The following is a 20,497-nucleotide window of genomic DNA, read 5'->3' on the forward strand; positions in this document are numbered from 1 at the left end:
TATTAGAGTCAGGACTGAGCCTCTCCTCCTTTTTTAAAAAAAAAAAAATTCTAGGCTGTCTGAATCTGTTGGAATAATCTGAGTAGCTTTGTCAGACTCACTTGGTGGAAGAGAGGACTTGAGACTTCTGAAATACATAACTTCGAGGGTTGAAATACACTGATCTAGACTTTAGACCCTTGTTATAATAATAACGGAGATGGATCTTCTGGGCTCAATAGCAGTGAATTGGAATGTGCTCTGATTCAGATCTTCTGCGTTCAACATTGTTGCTTGGGAAGCAGCTTTTTCAGCAAATTAAAGCACACCTACACACACACACATACAAACATATAAACTAATTTGGGAGCCCAGGGAAATTTTACCATGGAACAAACGAAGTGTAGCATTGAAACCCTATTGGATCTTCAGTAGAAATTTGCACTGGCAAGGATAGAGCACCCGAAGCCCCACAGAGTATAGTTCATTCTTGAACAACCAGCACTTTGCAGGAGCAGGAGAGTTGTCTAGAATCAGGAAGGCATATCAGAGTTCTGGTTTGACTGGGCAAGAAAGACCAAGCATAACCTCATCTTAGAATAATCAGGAAATGGAGATGCTGGGTTTCTGTTAACCCAGACAAGTTATTCCATGCATATTATTCTTGGGGGGTGGGGATTCTCTATTTAGGGTGGGGGAGAGGATAGAATGTTGGTCATACCCAGGGTTATAAATGTTATTCACATCCAGCTACTAGTCACTTTTCAAAATCCATTAGACATAGATAGAGAAATAGAGAGAGAGAGAGAGAGATACCAAAGGTAAAATAAAGGCCTATTTAGGAATGAGGGCAGGCCTGGAGGAAGAAAGTCTTTAGAAAAGCTACACAATTGAAATTACTTCTAAACCTGTCTTTAATGAGAGAAATCAAGAAAACAAATTTGGTCAATTAGAAAGTAATGAGGACCTTGCAAAAATAACTATTGACAAAAGGCAGCAAGGGATTTCTCGTGTAATTTGAGCTTAACACACACTGTATGAATCAGCAGGTCAAGAGAGTATGTCTCCTAGGAGATTAGAGTTGGTATCATGCCTACTCGATTTTTGGCAATAATTTCTTATTTAGCAAGCAGAACTGTGATCTAAAATGACCCCAGAATCCAGATAAATGGGGTTGTAGACATCAAAACCAGCAGAAGGTCACATATTCATGACTATTCAGTCCAGGTATGGCTTTTGCATTTTAAGGAGGTTAGGCCTGAAGGAAGGATGTACTCAAACAAAAACACAAAAAAAGGAATTCAAAGGGCAGGCCATGGTCTATTAAGGTAAGTTTATGGTGTATTAACCAGCTTTATAACCAGATTATTGGAATATAGCGTGAATCATTTCAGACAAATAGTTCATTCTTTAGGTTATCAGAAGGGAAGGCAGTGTGCAATCTTCTTATCAGAGTGAAAAATGAGGACATCGTTTCTTTTTTGGTGTGTGTATCCACCAGGGAAAAAAATGATAAAGAGCTGATCTCCAGAACAGGACTGGGTTCCATAAAGTTTTACTTCCAAAGCAAAATGTGAGTGTGTGTAGGTGAGTCTGATGCATATTAGGTGGGGAATGGGACTTTGATAGAGCCTGGGTAGTCTCTTTAGGAAGAGATGTAGAATATGGGAATGAATGCAGGGTTGGTGTGGTATTACAGGTATGGGTCTAGGATTCAGTGTGATCTTGAGCCTATGAGCACTCAGAAAAATATTAACCAGGCCATTAAGAAATGATAATGTTGGAGCTAAAGGATGATTAGGAATTGCCTAACCCTGCTTGTCTTCTTTTTTTTTTTTTTAAGATTTTATTTATTTATTTATTTATTTATTTATTTATTTATTTATTTATTTATTCATGAGAGACACAGAGACAGAGAAAGGCAGAGACACAGGTAGAGGGAGAAGCAGGCTCCACGCAGGGAGCCTGATGTAGGATTTGAGCCTGGGTCTCCGGGATCACACCCTGGGCTGAAGGCAGTGTTAAACTGCTGAGCCACCTGGGCTGACCCCCTGCTGGTCTTTTAAACCATTTACTAGACCAGTGATATTAGCTCCTTTTCTAAAGCCATGGGTTATTGTCCATGTCACAACCTGAACTAAAATTTACATTAGAGGGGAGTTGTGTTTGTGTCCTATCTATCATTCCACTACCTGATGACACCAGTTTGCAGCAACTGTTGCTAACTCCCAGGCTAAATAACTCAAGTGTTTAAAAAAAAGGGGGGAGGGGGAATTCCATTGGAAAAGAAAGTAAGAGATTAGTTTTCTGTGTAAAAATAACCCAAAATGACTAGTCTTTACTGGTGGGCAAATGCCCTACAAGTAAGCATGCTGGATGAATCTAGAGAGTAATTATTTCTACATTGAATCATCTGGCAAGGGGAAAGGAACTGTTTGTAAGGCAACATCACAAAAGAGGAAGGGGAGTCTTGTTAGACTATATTGGCATTCCTTACTTAAGTTTTGGAAACACTTCTAGGTTAAAAAAAAAGATCCTGGACATTGGAAAGATTCCAGAGAAAAACAGCACATAATTAAGGGAATGGAGTAGAGAAAATGATTTATAGAAGGAATTAAAGCAACGCATTTTTTATGGCTCTGTCACAAATAAGGGCACGTCTTTGATGTATATCAAGGACTTTAATTGAAATAATGAGTTAATCCAAAGAGAAATGATTTAGGCATAATATCAGAGGACAGGATAACATGATGGGCTTGGAGAATTACCTGTTGAAATGATGAAATTGTCATCTTTCAAATGAAAATGAGACAAATACAGAACAATTAGGGAGACAGTGCTTAATAGTAATTTTATATGAAAAGATTTGATTTTTAGCTTTTGAAAAAAATAAGAGCCAGTAGAATCATGCTTTCTATGTTTCCTCAATTCTTGAAGAAACTTGAACTTATGATACATCATCAATTTAATAGCAGCTATTATACTGCATTAAATGTACAGATTGATTGCAATCTACATCTCAATTTGAAAAAAAAGTTAAAATGTGAAAAATATATTCATTTTAGAATTGGAGAACTATGGCAATTATTTAAGTGATATCCACAACCCTGTTCTGTAGGTTCAATTCCTACCTATTTAAGGGCTAATCTTATAGCTTTGTATGATTGTGGATGTTCTAGTCAATTTGCTTGCTGTGTCCTCATCCCTTCTTCAGAGAATCTGTCCCCACCCTGATGGTTGGGAAGCTGACCAATTTCTCTGACCATTACTGATAAGACCAGGAATAAATATGCAACCTGAACTAGATCAGTAACTTCCCTTAAAAAAAAAAAAAAAGAATCAAAGTGAAAGAGGCAGTCAGTGAGATGGGAGGTCATGTAAAGTTGGGGCCACCATTAGGCCATGGCATCTAACACCACAAACAAATTAGTAAAGGGGAGGAAAGCCATCAGTTAACTGGAAAGTTGGCACAGATTAAGAAAAACAGACCAGATATCCGGTGAGCACCAGAGAAAACAGGTAAGTAAATAGAAAGGTACTTCTACCTTCTCCCAAAAGGTTCAATGTGACTCCATGAGAGGCAGAGTGAAGAGCTACTATGCTCCACTTTCTAAAATAGATCCCAAGTGGTCTAACTGAACTCAGTTTCCAATCTTTGGGTAACTTTGACTTTCCCTTCAGTAGAGATATACTTTTATCTGAGCCAGTTTGAATGGGTATCTGTTCCTGGCAACTTGGATCCCTTTCTCTCTACTTCTGCCCATTTCATGAATGCCTCCCAGTTATAACACTTTAAGAAAAAACTTTTTAGAGCAAATTCATAATGCTGGACAGACTAGATTGTAACAAGAGTTGTGATAACCCTCCAAATGAATAAACTGATATGATTTCTGATGTCTAAATAACTGGCTGCAAAACCATTGTCTCAGCTATTGGAGAATGTGATGCAGACGGGATTGACTCTTGTCCAGAAGCCAGGTCCTAACTCAGCTTGTATTTTCTGGATCTCCTTCCTTCACAAATCCCATGATAGTTCATTCTTTTGAACTGTTCAACTGTGAGACTCCTTAGACAATGATCGGCCCATCCCCCATCCCCATCCCAAGCATTCTTTATCTGGATAGCGGGACCAACATTTACATTCTCAGAATTTATAAGTCCTTTCTTCCCGATAGCCCACGTGGTAGTCATTTTGATAACAGGCCATTCTGATTTCAAGAAAAGCTTTTTCAGTTCTGAATTGCAGTGCCTTCTTCTGCAGTAGTTCCCTAAGCAAATGTATGGGCTGTTTGCTCTGCTTTCAACCCTCATGAATTTTTAATGATTTACAAGGAAAAGATTTTTTCTCTGTTTTTTTTTTTTTTTTACAATAAATTTAATGACTTAATACACATCATCAAGTGGAATTGTTGGTTTGTGGTGACGGTTTTATAATTCCAAGTTCAAGGGTTTTTTTTTTCTATTTAATTATGCAAAATAACTCTCATAGAATATAATGCAATAACAAAAACATGCACCGATGTTGGCATAAGAGCCTGTTGTTTATTAGTATTGGTTTTATGCTTTATGTTTGAAATAAAATATTTGGAACTAATGTTGGCCATGTTTCCTCTAGATAAAAAAAAGTTTCTTTCTGAACACATCACACTCCAACCTTTGGTGATAAAAGCCAGAAGCTCTTGAGATAGCAAATTAAGTTTTATTTGTAGAAAGCACTGTGCTACGTTTTGTTGCTTGCTCAGAATTATTTTTTAATACTAATAATTTAATAAAATGGAAGACCGATACATTGACCTGTGTTCTGTGAGGCATCAGAGGATTTCCCTGGGTTAAAAGGCATAGTTTGCTGAAAGGTTGTTTGTTTTACATTCTAACCTATTACTTATTTCTCTTGCTGTCTTGCCTGATCTAGCCTTAACTTTTGAAATCATTTTTGAACTTTGGAAGACATAAAGTAGTTGAATTTTCAGAATTTTTGAGTCAGACTTTTAAAACTCTGGTAGATAAAGATTGTCCTCATATCCAACACATTTGAATTTTCTATTTGTGAATAGTAAAATTATCTCCATTCTATGGAGATAATAAAAATAATTTAGGGTTTCTTGGTGGAAAGGAGGTAGATGTCCAGGCTCATCAAACAAATTCAGCAAGAAGTCTTGTTCAACATTTCCACATTGGATGGGAGTAGGTTTTAGTTACAAGGTTAGAAGAATTATCCAAAGACCCAGACTGGAAAATCTGGATTTAGATGAAGGTTCTGGGAACGTGGTATTTTGCACTGAAGGAGCAGCAATAACCTGAGGGCCTCAGAGTGTTTGTCCAAATGAGAGCCAAAAGACAATATCTAAACATAAAATCAAAGACCAAGCAGACATTGTAAATGAAACATCCACCTGTAGGAGCTGGGAAGGAAGGTTGAAACCAGGTATAAGGTGATAGGATGGAAACTGGATGCCCCAGAACAGAACAAGGATGGAGTAAGTGGAGAGATTGTTTGAAGTTCTAGAGAAAACCAAGGATTCCTTAGAGAGTACCTGTGCCCTGGCTGTGGAGGAAAATGTAATTCAGTATTTGAAGGTACAAACTGGAGAAATTATGAACATGGATTCAAGTTCCAACTCAACTGGTCAATATATCTGTGGGCCAACTCATGTTACTTTCTAATAGTTGCTTTATGTGCAAAGTGGGGAAAATAAAGCAAATCACTTCATAAGGCTGTCATAAAATTTTAACAAGATAATGCAATTGTTGGTTATTATCAGGAAAAGCTACTCAGATTCTTTTTAATGTAAAAATGCCACTTTTAATTGTATACATATACATATTTGTATTGATAGAAATATATGAAGTTTTGTGTTTTTTCATACATAAGTAGCATATATTATTGGGTATATTTTTATTTTTTAAATATTTTATTATTTATTTAAGGTTTTTTCTTTTTATGTAAACATTTTTTAGTTGAGGTATAACAATCATTTAGTGAAATGAAGTGTATGCCTAGTTGTACTGTTTGACCAGTTTTAACAAATACATTCACTGATATAAACCATATCCCTATCAGGATATAGAATATTTCTATCATTCCAGAAAGCTGTATTTCAGAAAAACCTCCTGCCATCTCACAAGCCCAGAAGCACATGTTCTTTTTAGTCATCATCATAAATTAGCTTTTCCTGCTCTAGACCTTAATTTAAATGGAACCAACCAATATATATTATTTTGTATTTAAATTCTTTTGCTCAGAAAAATGTTTTGGAGATTTATCCATGTTGCTATGTGTAGCAGTGGTTCATTCCTTTAAATTGCTGAATGATACTACATTTTATAATTATAACATACTGTTTCTATTCTCCTATCAATGGAAATTTGGATTGTTTCTATTCTAAGACTATTATAGGGAAAGCTGCTATGAACATTCTTATATGCATCTTTTTGAAGCTTAAGTTTTTGTTTCTTCTGGTTATATACCTATGAATAAATTTCTGGGTCAGAGTAGGTGTAAGTTTAACTTTATGAGAAAGTACTAGAGTGATTTCCAAAGTGATTATACCATTCTACACTCCCATCAGCAATGCATAATAATTCTAATTGCTTTACACCCTCCCAAATATTTGGTGTTGTCAGTCTTGAATTTTAGCCATTCTAGTGGAAAAATATGGTTTTGCATTAAGATTAAAACATCCTCTTAACAAGCTAAACTTTCTGTAATTATTTCATCTAGTGATTCTTCTAACTGCTCAGCCCAGAAACCCTAGTGTCACCCTTAACCTCTTTCCTTCTCTCACACCTCACTTCTGATCTTTTGACAATTTCTATTAATTCTGGCTTCAAAATGACTTTATCATTTGTTCACTTCTTTTTTTTTTTTTAAGATTTATTTATTTATTTATTTGTGATAGACAGAGAGAGAGAGAGAGAGAGAGAGAGAGAGAGAGGCAGAGACACAGGAGGAGGGAGAAGCAGGCTCCATGTCAGGAGTCCGACGTGGGACTCGATCCCGGGACTCCAGGATCGCGCCCTGGGCCAAAGGCAGGCGCTAAACCGCTGAGCCATCCAGGGATCCCCTCATTTGTTCACTTCTTATTATCTCCATTGCCACCTCAAGTCCAAGCCATCATTCATGCCATGCTCACCACCATTAGCCTTCTATCTTGTTTCCTGCTTCAGCCCTTAATCCCTTTGCAGTCTGTTCTTATCTTAGATCATGTCAGTCCTAGGCCCAAGGCTCTCCAAATGTCTCCTCTATCCCACTTAGAATAAAAATCTGTCTTTTCTGTCATCTGCAGATCTGCAGGTCACTGAATGATCTGGATTCATGGCTACTTCCTGTACTTATTTTCACATGGTCTAATATCAAATATCACCTTTTTCCTGACAACATTCATCATAGATATAATACTACTTCCATAATTTTACCTTACCTATCCTGCTTTATTTTTTCTTTATAGAATTTTCTATTACCTGAAATTATATATTTCCTTGCTTATTATCGTTCTACCTCACTACAAAAAAGCTCTATATTGGCACTAGAATACTCCTATTATTTCATAAATATTTGTTGAATATTTTCCTTTTTATCATCCTTGATATTTTTCTAACCTGTCTGTATATATGTGTATGTACATATGTATGTATTAGGTATTTTAATTAACAGATCTCATCTCTTCATCCAAAGGCTTTTAGAAGACTGTGACCTGACTTAAAAAGCTTTTATTTTCAACATACAAGATAGACTTCGCCTATAAAGGATGGATGCCTGGGCAATATTTCCTGATCAATTGACAGTAGAAAAAAAGGGGTGGGTATTTTTCCAATTTATTTCTTTGTTTGTATATGTGTATGATTGTATGTATTTATATGTGCGTGTGCATTTTAACTAATAAATATCACTTCTTTATATAGAGGGTTTTGGAGGATAGCAATCTGATTTAGATACCTTCTTTTTCCAATATAGTGTAGACTCCCCTCAAACTTTTTACATAAATGAGTTTAAAAAAATACAGAAGACCCAGAGTTTAATTCTGAAAGAATCCACAGTCATCTGAATGACAGCTTTGGGGTATGACTGGGGACTAGAATGGACACAGAGCTCTTTTAATTCTGTCTAACAAAGCCACAGACTAATGTTAAGGAATGTTTGTGTGATCTCTCCAACATGGAATCAGTTACCCAAACACAGGAGTCTTTGCAGAGATCCAAAATAATCATAAAACCATTATAACCACAGGACCTCTTCGGAGTTATCCCCTCAATAGTGAATGCTGCCCTTTTAAGCGAACTCTTATATTCAGAGAAGGATTGTAATATCTCCAGCCTGGAAGAAATCCCTATTCCTGTGGCTCATTTACTTCATCTCTGTGGTTCTTGGAAGTTAAGATTGAGTGAAAGCCACCCGAGGCAGTTGACTGAATTCTGTCTTAAGCAGCGTACAGAGAGCCTTAATAAACTCTGGCCATTTAGCCAACCTTCATTCCTGGGAAATACTGTCCAGCTATCCCTAAGTCCCAGTAAATTGTTTGCCATTGGACAACCCTCTGATTTATGAGCCTGGGCATTCTTAGGAATCTGATCAGTCGGAGAAGGAAAAGGCATACTCACCATGCAGGAGCTCTGAAGGGAAAGCTTGCCCTTGGACCATCAGGTGCTCTGGGGGGAGTGGTGGGGGCACCAGTGGACATAGTTCTCTCACTTTGTATCTTGCTTCCATTGACATTTCCTGCTGTAACAAAATGCTGGATGCATAGGAGGCACTTCAGAAATAAATAGTACATGTAAAGGATGTTGAAATAAGTAGGAGAAAGAATGAAACAAAGAGGGGAGAAATGAAAAGCAAAGAACTCATTCTAACTAGATGCTGGCTGTCTGATGGAGGGGGGACAAGAGTTCAACTGGTTTTAAGTTATAAAGCAAGGTTAGAACTTTTACTTCACTGTGAATTTACACACTTGTAATTTTTTATTTAACATTTACCTTCTCTCCTAGACTGTAAACTCTGTTAGTGTAGAAACTGTATTTTTTTAAAAAATATATGCTAATACCATCAATTGGACCTACACAAAAAGCCTGATATCTGAACACATACTGGGCAAAAAACTAAGTTAGGACCCTGCTGTCACCTGGTCTAAGGATATTCATGTTTTAGTATTCCTCATAGAGTTTGGACTGATGATTAGTACAACATGGATGTTTAGTAGGTATTTCATAAATGAACACCTGATTGCAAAGGAATATGGAAAAGTTTTATAGCCATGGATCTTTGGTATGTTCTTAGAATTCATTAGAAAAACAACTTTGCTAAATATGAAGTAGAATCACCAAGTTTTTTCCCACGTTCAGTTAACTTTCTCTTGCCAATATGATGGGTGATGCCGGCAGAGTGTGTCAAATAAGATAGTGGGATTTCAACTCATTACATAATAAGGAGAATTTTTCAGAATTCTCAAACCTGCTTTGAAAACATTTCTACGCAGGTCACATCATAATCTATTTGCCATTTGTAAAGTAAAACACCATCATGAAAAAGAATATTTAATGCCATAAAGAAAAACCCTACTTTTACCAGCTAATAAATGTCAGATTCCCCATTCCAGCTGCATGGGAAAAAGGGAATCATAAAGTAAGATCATAGCCTCCTGTGATTTTTGAATCAAAATGGAAATTAAGAAATGAAGGTTTAATAATCCTTAACGTTTGCTCTTTGGGAAGTCTGCTATTTGTTGAGAGCAGGGCTGGCATACATTAGGGGGTGGAGAGCTGAGATCAGACTCCTTTTCATCACCTTGCTCTTGTACTGTTCATTTATGCAAACTTCCTTGCTCCAGGGTTGTGCAAATACAATGTTTCCCCAAAGGCTTCACAGCATGAGACAAGGCAAAGCTGAGATGCCAACCCTAACTTTCTGAGCCCATTTTAAGATGAGAGCTGTAGCACCAAAGAAGCCAAGTGCCTGACATTATCCATGTGCTTCCAGTTGCTTTGGCATCATGGCTTTTGATGGCCATCTTTAACATACTACAGATAGAAATGCCTTTCTTTGAATCTTCTAGAAAGAAAGGTCAGGGTTTCCTTAGTTACTTTATACCAGGGCACTGTATTTAGCACTCATAGACATTTTAAAAAGCATTTTGGTAGTATCTACTGGGTGGCCACCATTGTCTGGAAACATTTTGGTACTTTGGATGCATGTGATACATTTTGGATGTTTATTATGTATATTAATATATGTCAAATGTTTTATTGATATGATGATATTATTTATAATAAAATATTATTTATGTTTCCAGACTTCCAGCCACCATGTATTACAATCTAAATGTACCTACTCTATAACTTAAACTCTACTTCTAATTATCTACTTGAATATGTTCTCAGAAAGGCACAAATTAGGATGTTCACTATAGCAATGATTGCACTGCCAAAAAAAAACTGGTAAAATTCTAAATGTATATATAGGTCTGGTTAATTACATACCATGTATATGAGAATGACATAATAAGATAATGAATAATATATAATGATTTATAAGAAATACCCTCTAACATAAATCACTATAAACTATGGACAAAATACAAAATCACCCACCCAAGTTCTCTGAAGAGTGGACAATAATTGGCAGATTTTGGAAGTCAGTTTTGGAGTTAAAACTTAAAGTTTCTGAGTTTTGTGGTTTTGCCTTATAGTGGGCAGCAGCTTGGCAGAGAGCAGGGGAACTAAAGCTAGCACCCCCCGTCCCCAAAACAACCATCACTATTTTTCTGACCTAAGGAACTAGAGACAGAGTCTGGGGAAAACACTGGTATTAATCTGAAAAGCCATTTTTTAACAGTAGGCCACAAATAATTGCCTTGGTTTAATAATTTGTGTAAACATGCAAATTCTTGATTATTGATTTTTAAACTTTGAAACTTTAAAGAATGCATTAAACTCTTTAAATAACAAAAAAGAAAAAGAAGCAGGAGCAGCAGAAGCAACAGTGGCAGCACACAAAAATCTGCATGTAATTTCAGAAGGGTCGCAGACTCTTGAAAGCCATTTATAATCCTCAGATTAAAAAAAAAAAAAAGCCCTACCATAGGGTAGATTCCCTTTATGACAGAGATCAACATGAGGTTAGTAGACCAAATAATATCATGGAAAAAAAATCGGGATAAAACATTTCTTTAAGGGTGGGGATGCCCATCCATAATTCAATCTGGCATAAATATAAAATCTTTCATTTATGTCTAAATTATTAATTGCAAATGTACAGAATGACAAAGACATGACTCGGTGGACTCATAAATAGAAAAAAAAGCTATGGAATTTTGTTGATAATAAGCTCCATTATGTACTATAAATAATACTATGTGCCTGCCAAAAATACAAATGTGATCTTCAGTTGCTTTAAGGGAAATAAAAGTTTCTAGAATTGCACTGCACAATAGAGCAGCCCCTAGCCAGGCATGGCTATTTAAATTAAATTAAGTTTAATTTAAACAATATAAGAAACTCAATGTCTCAGTCACATTAACCACATTTCAGGTATTCAATAGTCATGTGTGGTTAGGTGGCTACTATATTAACATTGATATAGAACATTTCCATCATTGCAGAAAGTTCTGTTAGATAGCACTGTTCTAGAACAAGGGAGGTAAGAGGCATAGTTGCTCTGCATTGATCAGAACACACCTGGAATAATCGACACGTGTTTTTTTGCTGCTCATAATGGATTTGCTCCCTTGCCCCAGAAACAGAATGCTGAATTTTCTATGGGAAAACAGCTCTTTCCCATTCTCAGCCATATGATTTGAGTGGGATTGGTACCTCTACTAACTTTACAAATGGGCCCTTATTAGCTTTACTGGAGCCTCATGGCTCACTCCAGACAATGTGGTATAAACATGAGAAATACAGAACTGTACAGGTCTTTTGATAGCATAACTGGAGACTCCAGACCTGGATGGCCACCTGAGGATGAAGCTAACACTGGATTATAGTACAGAGAGACAAAGGGGAATTGAAAACTTGATAGCATTGTCTGAACTTCTGGATCAAGCTTCATCTGAAGCCCATCCAATTTCTTTTAGATAATACAAACTCATACCTCTCTTCCGTGTTAAGTCTCTTAAGTTTGGTTTTCTTCCACTTGGGACACTAAGAGCCCTAAATGATATCCCTGATAAATTGAGTTCAGTTCAGTGAGTGTTCCATTTTGGACAATGATACAGCATGATGGAATGTTTTCAGAGGAGAAAGACCAGGAGGGTGAAAGAACTTCAAGGAAATATTTATCTGCTATTCCCATGACCAAATTAAATCTTCATTCCCAGGCTAGTCCAAGTGGCTGATGTGACCGTTTTGACATTTCATAAATTCCCCTGGGAAGAAAGATTCTAAAAGCTTTCAGTCTTCATTTAAAGTAGCATGGTAGAAAGAACAAGACCATTTGATGGAGTCCCTGAATCACAGATCTCTCAGTATCATCAGGACAAAAAATAAGAGAGAAAATCATGTAAAATTACTTTCCTTTTAAAAATAAGTGACATTCATACCAGCATAAGGCTGCATTTTAATAACTATGCTGCTCCAAAATGTGTCACTTTAGTTGGATGATATTATAAAAGAAAACCAGTGGATATTATTTTTGTGTCATTTTCCAATCCAGTACATTTTTATAAAATTCTACAGATTGAATTAATATTTTAAAGCTGTATATATAATGAAATTTAAAATATTCTTTGAAGATAGCTCTCCTCGAAGGCTGATAGAAATGTCCAATAAAGGACTGCAGAGAATTGTTTTCAGAGCTTGAGTTTTGAGAAGATAGAAAGGTTCTGTGTACTCAAAATTGTTTTTAGTTTTGTTAATTGTCTTGTGGCTAAATCAGCTAAGCTGCCCACTTGATCCTTGCCTGCCACACCCATCCCCACATTGGAATGAGAAGGTAAAGATTCTTGAGAGGTTACAAGCTCTAACGCAGAAGTTTACAACCTTGTATTTACACTGGAATCACCTATAGGACTTAAAAATATGGATACTATTAAAAGTAGAATTATCATATGATCCAACAATTCTACTCCTTGGTACATATCCAAAATAATTGAAAGCAGGGACTCAAACAGACACTCATATAGCAATGTCCATAGTGGCATTATTCACAATAGTCCAAATATGTAAACAATCCAAATGTCTACCCATGGATGAATGGATAAATAAAATATGGTATATACATACAATGAAATAATATTCAGTCTTAAAAAGAAAGGAAATTCTGGTATATGTTACACCATGGATGAACATGAAAAACATTCAGTGAAGTGAAATGAGCCAAACACAAAAGGACAATTATTTTATGATTTCACTTAATATGAGCTACCTAGAATAGACAAATTTAGAGAAAGAAAGAAACTAGGATGGTGGTTACCAAAGGCTGGGTAGGGAGGAAGAATGAGGAGTTATTGTTTAATGGGTATAGTAGTTTATGTTTGTAATGATGAAAAAGTTCTGCATATAGAGGCTGATGATGATTGCACAACAGTGTGAATGTATGTAATGTCACTGAATTATACATTTAATTATGTAAGATGTACATATATTAAGATGTATGTACATAGATGATAGGGTCTTGCCCTCAGAAATTCTTATATAATTGGTATGAGGTGCAACTAAATGTTGGGATTGTATAGGCCACTCAGATATTTCTAATGTGCAGCCTCATGGCCAGGTAGGTAGTATAAATGAATGAAAATAGCTGAGTGGCAACTGTGAAGACACGAAAGGCACGTGTATGTATTCCAGAGAGAGCTGCCACCACTTGGCCCTGATTATTTGCCACCCTGCAGCAACATAGTTCCAATGCCCAGATCTTCTGAATTGTTAAAAGAAGTATGTACCTGGATATCTTTAGGAAACCTGAGTTTTAAAGTTTCCAACTCAAATTTTAAAAGGAAATAAAACACCAAGTGACAAAATAGAATATGTCTGAGGGCTATATGCTGGGTATCAACTATCTTGGTTTGCCTGGCACTGTTCTTGTTTTTCATCTTGAAAAATCACCCAGTCCCAGGCCAACCAGAATGGATGGCCACCCCAGAATGCTACTAGTTTATGTCTTCTGGTCTGAAGAGGCAGAGCAGTACACATTTATTTGATTCCCTGCAATAGCCACGGGCTGGGGACAGTGCATAAAGAGGGGACTCACAGGGTTTTTATCTCCCTGTGATATTCATCAGCAGTCTCTCTACCGGGAGCCATCTCAAATAAACATGATTCTAAGTAAAAACGGCAAACTTGCTAAGCAAATCCAGTCTTAAGACAAATCTCACAGCATTGTCTTTGTCCTCTAGGCCGCTTCTTTACAGGAAATTTGGAACCACCACTGACTGACTGGCACAGGCAACGACATAAGGCACAGTTCTGGGAAGAAAACACCATGGTCGTGGACATGGTTTCTCATTCATTTTTGTTATAAATGATGTTGTAGAAATGATAAGGAAAGATGTAGTGCCTGTTCCAGAGGGGGTCACTGGATGTTGCTTAAGGTCTCTTACTATTCAGCTTTCTGTCAATCTCTGTGGCTCTGACTTTTTTTTTTTTTTTTTTATCACTTATGGTCAACTGCTCTGCTTAGAGATATTTCCTTGGTGGGTAACACATTTATTAACATATGTGGCTGAGATATTGTGATTTTATAACAATAAATATATATTTGGTCTTCATCCTCATTTCTGGCACAGAGCTTCGAAAACTCTTGGAATTTCTGGAGGGATGAGAGCAACCAAGATGTCTTCTTCATGTTAATGAAGTGACTTTTGGGAAGCACCTAAGAATGGGAGCTGGTTGCTAGAGGAACCAATCATATGATTAGAGGGTTAGGACTTTCAGTTCCACTCCCCTGATCTCTGGGCCAATGGCCAATGATTTAATCAATTATGCCTATGTGATGAAGCCTCCATAGAAACACAAAAGTGTTTGAAGAGCTTCCTGGTTGATAAACATATTTGGTGACAGTGGCTTGGAGAGGTCATGAAAATTCTTTGCCCTTTACCCATATCTTGTTGAATGTATCTCTTCCATCTGGCCCTTCCTGAGTTATATCCTTTTATAGTAAACCAGTAATTGAGTAAGTGAATGGGTTTCCTGAGTTCTGGGAGCTACTGTAGCAAATTTATCAAACCCAAGAAGGAGGTTATAGGAACCTCTGATTTATAGCCAGTTGGTCAGAAGTATAGGCTACAACCTGGACTTGCTACTGGCATCTCAAGTGGGGGCAGTCTTGTGGGATTGAGCCCTTAACCTGTGGGATCTGATGCTATCTCCAAATTAATAGTGTCAGAATTGAGTTGAATTGTAGGACACCCAGCTGGTGATGGAGAATTGCTTGTTGGTGAGGGAAAACTCCCCGTACATGATGGAATTGGGTGCAGAACTCATGGTAGGAAGATTTAGGGGTATTCACAAGTTTTCTGCTTCCTTTCTTTCTGGTCATATGGCTTTCCTGGGCCTCCAGCTTGCCAACCCAACTTATAGATCTTGTGACTTGCCTTTCCTCCTAATTGTGGGAGCAAATCACTTATAATAAGTATCTTTCTTTTCTCTCCTCTTTATCTCTCTTTGTGTCTGTGTCTGTTTATCTCCATATATAAAACAAAACCAATAGGTTGTATATGTGTATGCATGTGTGTGTGTGTATTTGTGAAGATCTATACCTCCTACTTTCCTTCTGGTTTTATTTCTCTGGAGAACAATAATACAGCATGGCATGCAAAGGTGGGCCTAGAAATGTTGTATATTTACAAGTCATTATTTCTCTTTGACTGGTGTTCAAAGCCCTTCCTAACTAGACCTAGACCAGCCTCTCTTCCCAATAAACCAATGATATAGCCTCACCGGATTCCTCAAACATGGCCGCATGTCTCCCATTCTGTGGATTGTGTTTTCGCTATCTTGATAGTGTCCTCTGATGCACAAACATTTTTTTAATCTTGATGAAATTCAATTTAATCTATTTTTCTTCTGTTGTCTGTGCTTTTGGTTTCATATGCAATAAATCATTCCCAAGTCCAGTGTCATAAAGATTTTCCTTTATACTTTCTCCTAAGAGTTTTACATTTTTAATTATTGCATTTAGGGCTTTGATAATTTTGAGTTAATTTTTGTATGTGGTATGAAATAAAGGTCTAGTTTCATTCTTTTGCATTTGAATATCTAGTTATTCCAGAGCCATTTGCTGAAAAGATTATCCTTTCCCTTTTTAATGGTCTTGTCTAAAATCAATTACTCATGTATGTAAGAGTCTATTGCTTAAAATTACAGGAAAGTTTATTATTTCTTGGTCTGATTTCTTATTGTTTTTTTCCTAATTACATAAAAAATGTAGCTAATTATTGCACCTATTCATCAGGTAGGTGTAAATGAGAGACAAAGTGGAAAAGCTTAAACAGTGCTTGTCTTATATTTACATTTGTGTTTATGCTTGTTGTAATCAAATTCAGAATTTGCTATAAAATATTATATATATAATATATAGAAGTTATATATATTTTTTAGTATAGAAATATTCAGCATACTTCAATATTCACACAAATGAAGAAATGAAATGATAATCCTTTTAGGTAAGTGTTACCTCACTACTTCCTTGATATCCTTTGTTTTGAAGGCATCTGCAGTCTGAAGAATCATGCTGTACCCATGCATTAGGTAGCCTGTCACCTTTTGGCACTTTTCAGCTTCTCAGGGCAAGGGTTTAGCAAATGTATCCCTAGGTAGTTTCAATCATTTCAGCTTTCTTTTCCCTTTCTCTCCATATCTTACATTAAGTCCAGGAGGTAACAGTGGACTCAAAACACTTTGGCTCTGGCTATCCTACTTACTTGAAAAGATTATGAAAGTCATAAAAATATCAACTTCTGTATTTCAATTCTGTAAACTATAGATACAGAATGCTCTCCATTTACTCCCCATCTTTACAGCTTGAGCAAGAAGCCTTCAGCTTCATGTTAAATAACAAATAGAATGGCACTCACCCCTGTGATCTGGAGATGTTCTCCAGCCTTCTTGCCAGAAATAAGTTCCAGGCTATGAATGTAGAACACTCTGATGCTATCATTCTTGCTTTTTTTTTTTTTTGACCCATTGGCATGATCAACTTTTGAGGAGCAGCTTTCAGGTCGAATTGAGAACCAACAGTTGTAGAATGATATAGGGCTTAGAAAATACATGATTTTATTGTATTTATATAAGTAAGTAATACTAAAATAAAATAATGGCAGCTAAAACAAAGATACAACTCTATGCCAGGTACTAAAGTGAATGCTCTATGCACTTTATTTTATTTAATTTTCATGACACTAGGACCATTTTACAGTTGAGGAAATAGACATTCAATGACTTGTTGAAGGTTGCATTGCTGATCGATAGTTATTTGAAAACTGATTGTCTATTATCACCAGAGCCCATGCTCCTTGTCTTACACCAACCTTCCTCTTGTTAACTTCTATTCAGGCTCTTTCATTTAAAAAATGTGTAAGTATATGTATATGTACTTGTAGGTACACAAGTTCATTCTAATGTTTGAGATGCATGCTGCTTAAATGGTTAGAACTAGTATCTATGTGTGGGCATTACTGGAAGAATTTTTGCTGAAGCCTAAGAAAAAAGTGTTAACAATGCTGACTGCCTCAGAAGGAGGAAGGTCTCCATCCTCGCGGGGTGGGGTAGTCAGGCAAGGCTGAAGGATTATTATTAGTCAGCAATGTTGTAGAACAGATACCTGCCATGGGAAAGTAGTTGGGATAAATGACCTTAAAGCTCTCCTTTGTTTGTAGGATTATAGGTGAAAGAATTCTATAGGATCCCTTTTAGATTTTCTGAGCAATTTTGCTTCCTCTGGGACATTCCTCTCCACAAACCAGGACACAGAGATGACCTTCTTAAACTCACGTTGGTCAGCTTGATTCTGTTCCTGACAATAGACAATTGAACCAGAAAAGTTACCAGATCCAAGACGAGTGCAACAGCCTCCCACCCTAAGTAATTGGGAATTTGGATGAAGAAAAGCAAGTCTGACTGGTCTCTTAAACAGAAGAAATTTAAATGGAAGAACACTGCACTCCTCATGTAGACCAGGGATAAAAGGATAGAATGCACTGAGTGAGAGAAACAAAGATGACAGATGGTGAATAAATATCATGGTGTCCCTGATGGCCTCAAATTCCCAGCTCCACCTTTTCCTGAAGACTTCAGGTTCTGTGAGACACTCCTATATTTTTACAATTAAGTTCCCTAATGGGTATCAAAGAGGCTCCAGTAAGAAAAGTGGGTGAATAAGGATCAGCTCTCTCTTCAACACTGGCAAAAGGACAGGTGTCAGGTCTCTGTACTGAAACACCACCCACCTCCATCCCAATCTCCATTTACTTAGCCTTTGCTTTGAGTCTGAGTCAATGAATGCTCTGGAGAGTCCATTTCTTGTCAGGGGAGTTGTGCAAGTGCAGGGGAGATTCATGGGGGCTTTGTTTGATTTTTGCTGTGGCTTAGAGGGGTTAGTAAAAAGAAGGGTGAAAGTGAAGGAAAGGTTACTCAACAAACAGAGTTCAGGAAATTTGTGTTTTCCAAATCCAACCATTGCATCCCAGAGTTTGGCCCAAGTCTTATTCTCTTTAGGCAAGTTAATATTATCATCTTCCATAGAAGTTCAGAAATCCTTGCTTCATACATGATAAATCACCTCTGAGAATGGCTTTAGGGTAAAACTAGCAAAGCCTGTCTGTTGCTTTACAGTGAAAAATTTGGGGCCACCTCATGAGCAAACTCTTGCATTGGGTGTGCTTAATCTGGAGAAACATTACCCCAGAGAGACAAATAATCTTCCCATTCTTAAGGAAGTCTGGACTGTTTTTCTAGCACACATGGACAACTCATAATTATTCTTAAGTAACCCTGAGAATTTTAACATGAATTGAGTTATGTGTTTCTTGTTACATGGATCAAATTTCAACAAAGCCCGGGAAACATCTTGAAAAATCACATGAATGCAATTTCCAAAGAAAACAATCCAAGAATTACTGCCAAAGAGTTTTATTTCCACTAGGAAGGAAGAGAAGAGTTTCATTTTGCCCCCCACACAGATTGTATGTTCAATTTGTGGTCTGCAATGGAAAATTCTGCTGATTTTGCTGAACTCAGGAAAAGAGAGAAATGAAGGAGACTATTGTTTTTTGAGTGATAAAACTGTCTTTCTTTTTCTAGCATTAATATGTTATTAGCATTTTCAATTTGATTCTACAAATATTGAGTTTTAATGGTGTGTGGGGTACCATGGGAGAGGGAACAAAGAACTTACCACATGATGCTTGTCCCATGAGCCCTATAAATCAGACCTACAAGTAGGGCACTGCCAGCCCACACAGTGTCCTTGTGTAAATTAGAAAAAGATGCCCCTCCTGACAGATGTAACCTTTGGGCAACCAATTAGCACAGGGGACATTTGTGCAAATTGGAAAAAAAAATCCATCTCTTCCCCTGATGAGCATAATCTTGTGCCAAGGTGCACATCTTAATTTTATTCTCTTTCCATTTGACTGGATATTCTTGTGCTGGACACAACTTGCTCATCTGATTGCAACATTTTTGCCTACAAGATATGTAAAGGGCTAATTTGGGAATCACCCATTGTCTAAACAAATGCAATGCAACCATTATTTTTCAACTTTAGTGAGTAGAAGGATCATCTGGGAGCTTGTTAGGAATACCTGCGCCTAACCACAGACATTATGATTCAGGATGACTGAGATAAAGTCTAGAGATTGCATTTACAACACACTCCTCCAGGAGTGCTTGTGATTCAGGTGATCCAAGAACAATAGTTTGAGAAGTAAAGATATAAGAAATAATGGTCTGGGTCATCTGGAAAGAGAAGAAATCAAGGCTGGCTAAACTTATTGGAGAAGACCTACAGAAGATGGGGAATTTTATTTATGTGATAACTAAACTGTAATTTCTGGAACTTTAGTCTCAATAGAAAAATGTTTTCATTTCCTAAAATGAATGAGAAAAGCTCAGCCAGGTTTATTTGAAGTTATCCAGAAGAGAACAATGACAGCTGAAGAAAATTGTTTCTAAGATGAATCCCTGAAGTAAGATGTGTTTGGGGAACTGAAAACTTTGCAGTCACCACTACTAACTTCTGCCTTTAGACAAGAAAAAAAAGATAAAGAGCCAACATGTTAGCTGGGACTAAGCAGAAATTGACAGTAACACCAAGACACCCACCGACATGAGTCCTTGCAACCATCTTTCCCATCTGCTTCCCAGATCATTCCTCCAGTAGCACCCATAATGCTTTAAGGCACTCCTGATAATACCACTGCATACTTAAAAAAAGAAAACAACACTAGCCTCTGGCACAACAAAGTTTCCTTGGAAAGTGGTACTGTGGTGCATATGGAATGGTGGTTTCCATTTAAAATTTCATTAGCAATTTTAAGGCCTTTACCTTGGAGTTTTATACTTTTCTGAAGAAAAATGTTCTATGCAAATA

The 20,497-nt window shown here is 36.9% G+C and overlaps 1 long non-coding RNA gene across 1 annotated transcript; it reads left to right on the forward strand.

The window, feature by feature from the left end:
* The first annotated feature begins 1,172 nt into the window (after positions 1-1,172).
* LOC121486365 lies at positions 1,173-16,528 on the forward strand. Its single transcript, XR_005986613.1, has 3 exons — positions 1,173-1,307; positions 7,655-7,777; positions 14,304-16,528. It is a non-coding gene; the product is annotated as an uncharacterized LOC121486365 (long non-coding RNA).
* The last annotated feature ends 3,969 nt before the right edge of the window (positions 16,529-20,497 follow it).

The sequence above is a fragment of the Vulpes lagopus genome, chromosome 3 (genome assembly GCF_018345385.1).
Source record: "Vulpes lagopus strain Blue_001 chromosome 3, ASM1834538v1, whole genome shotgun sequence".
NCBI classification, from domain to species: Eukaryota; Metazoa; Chordata; class Mammalia; order Carnivora; family Canidae; genus Vulpes; species Vulpes lagopus.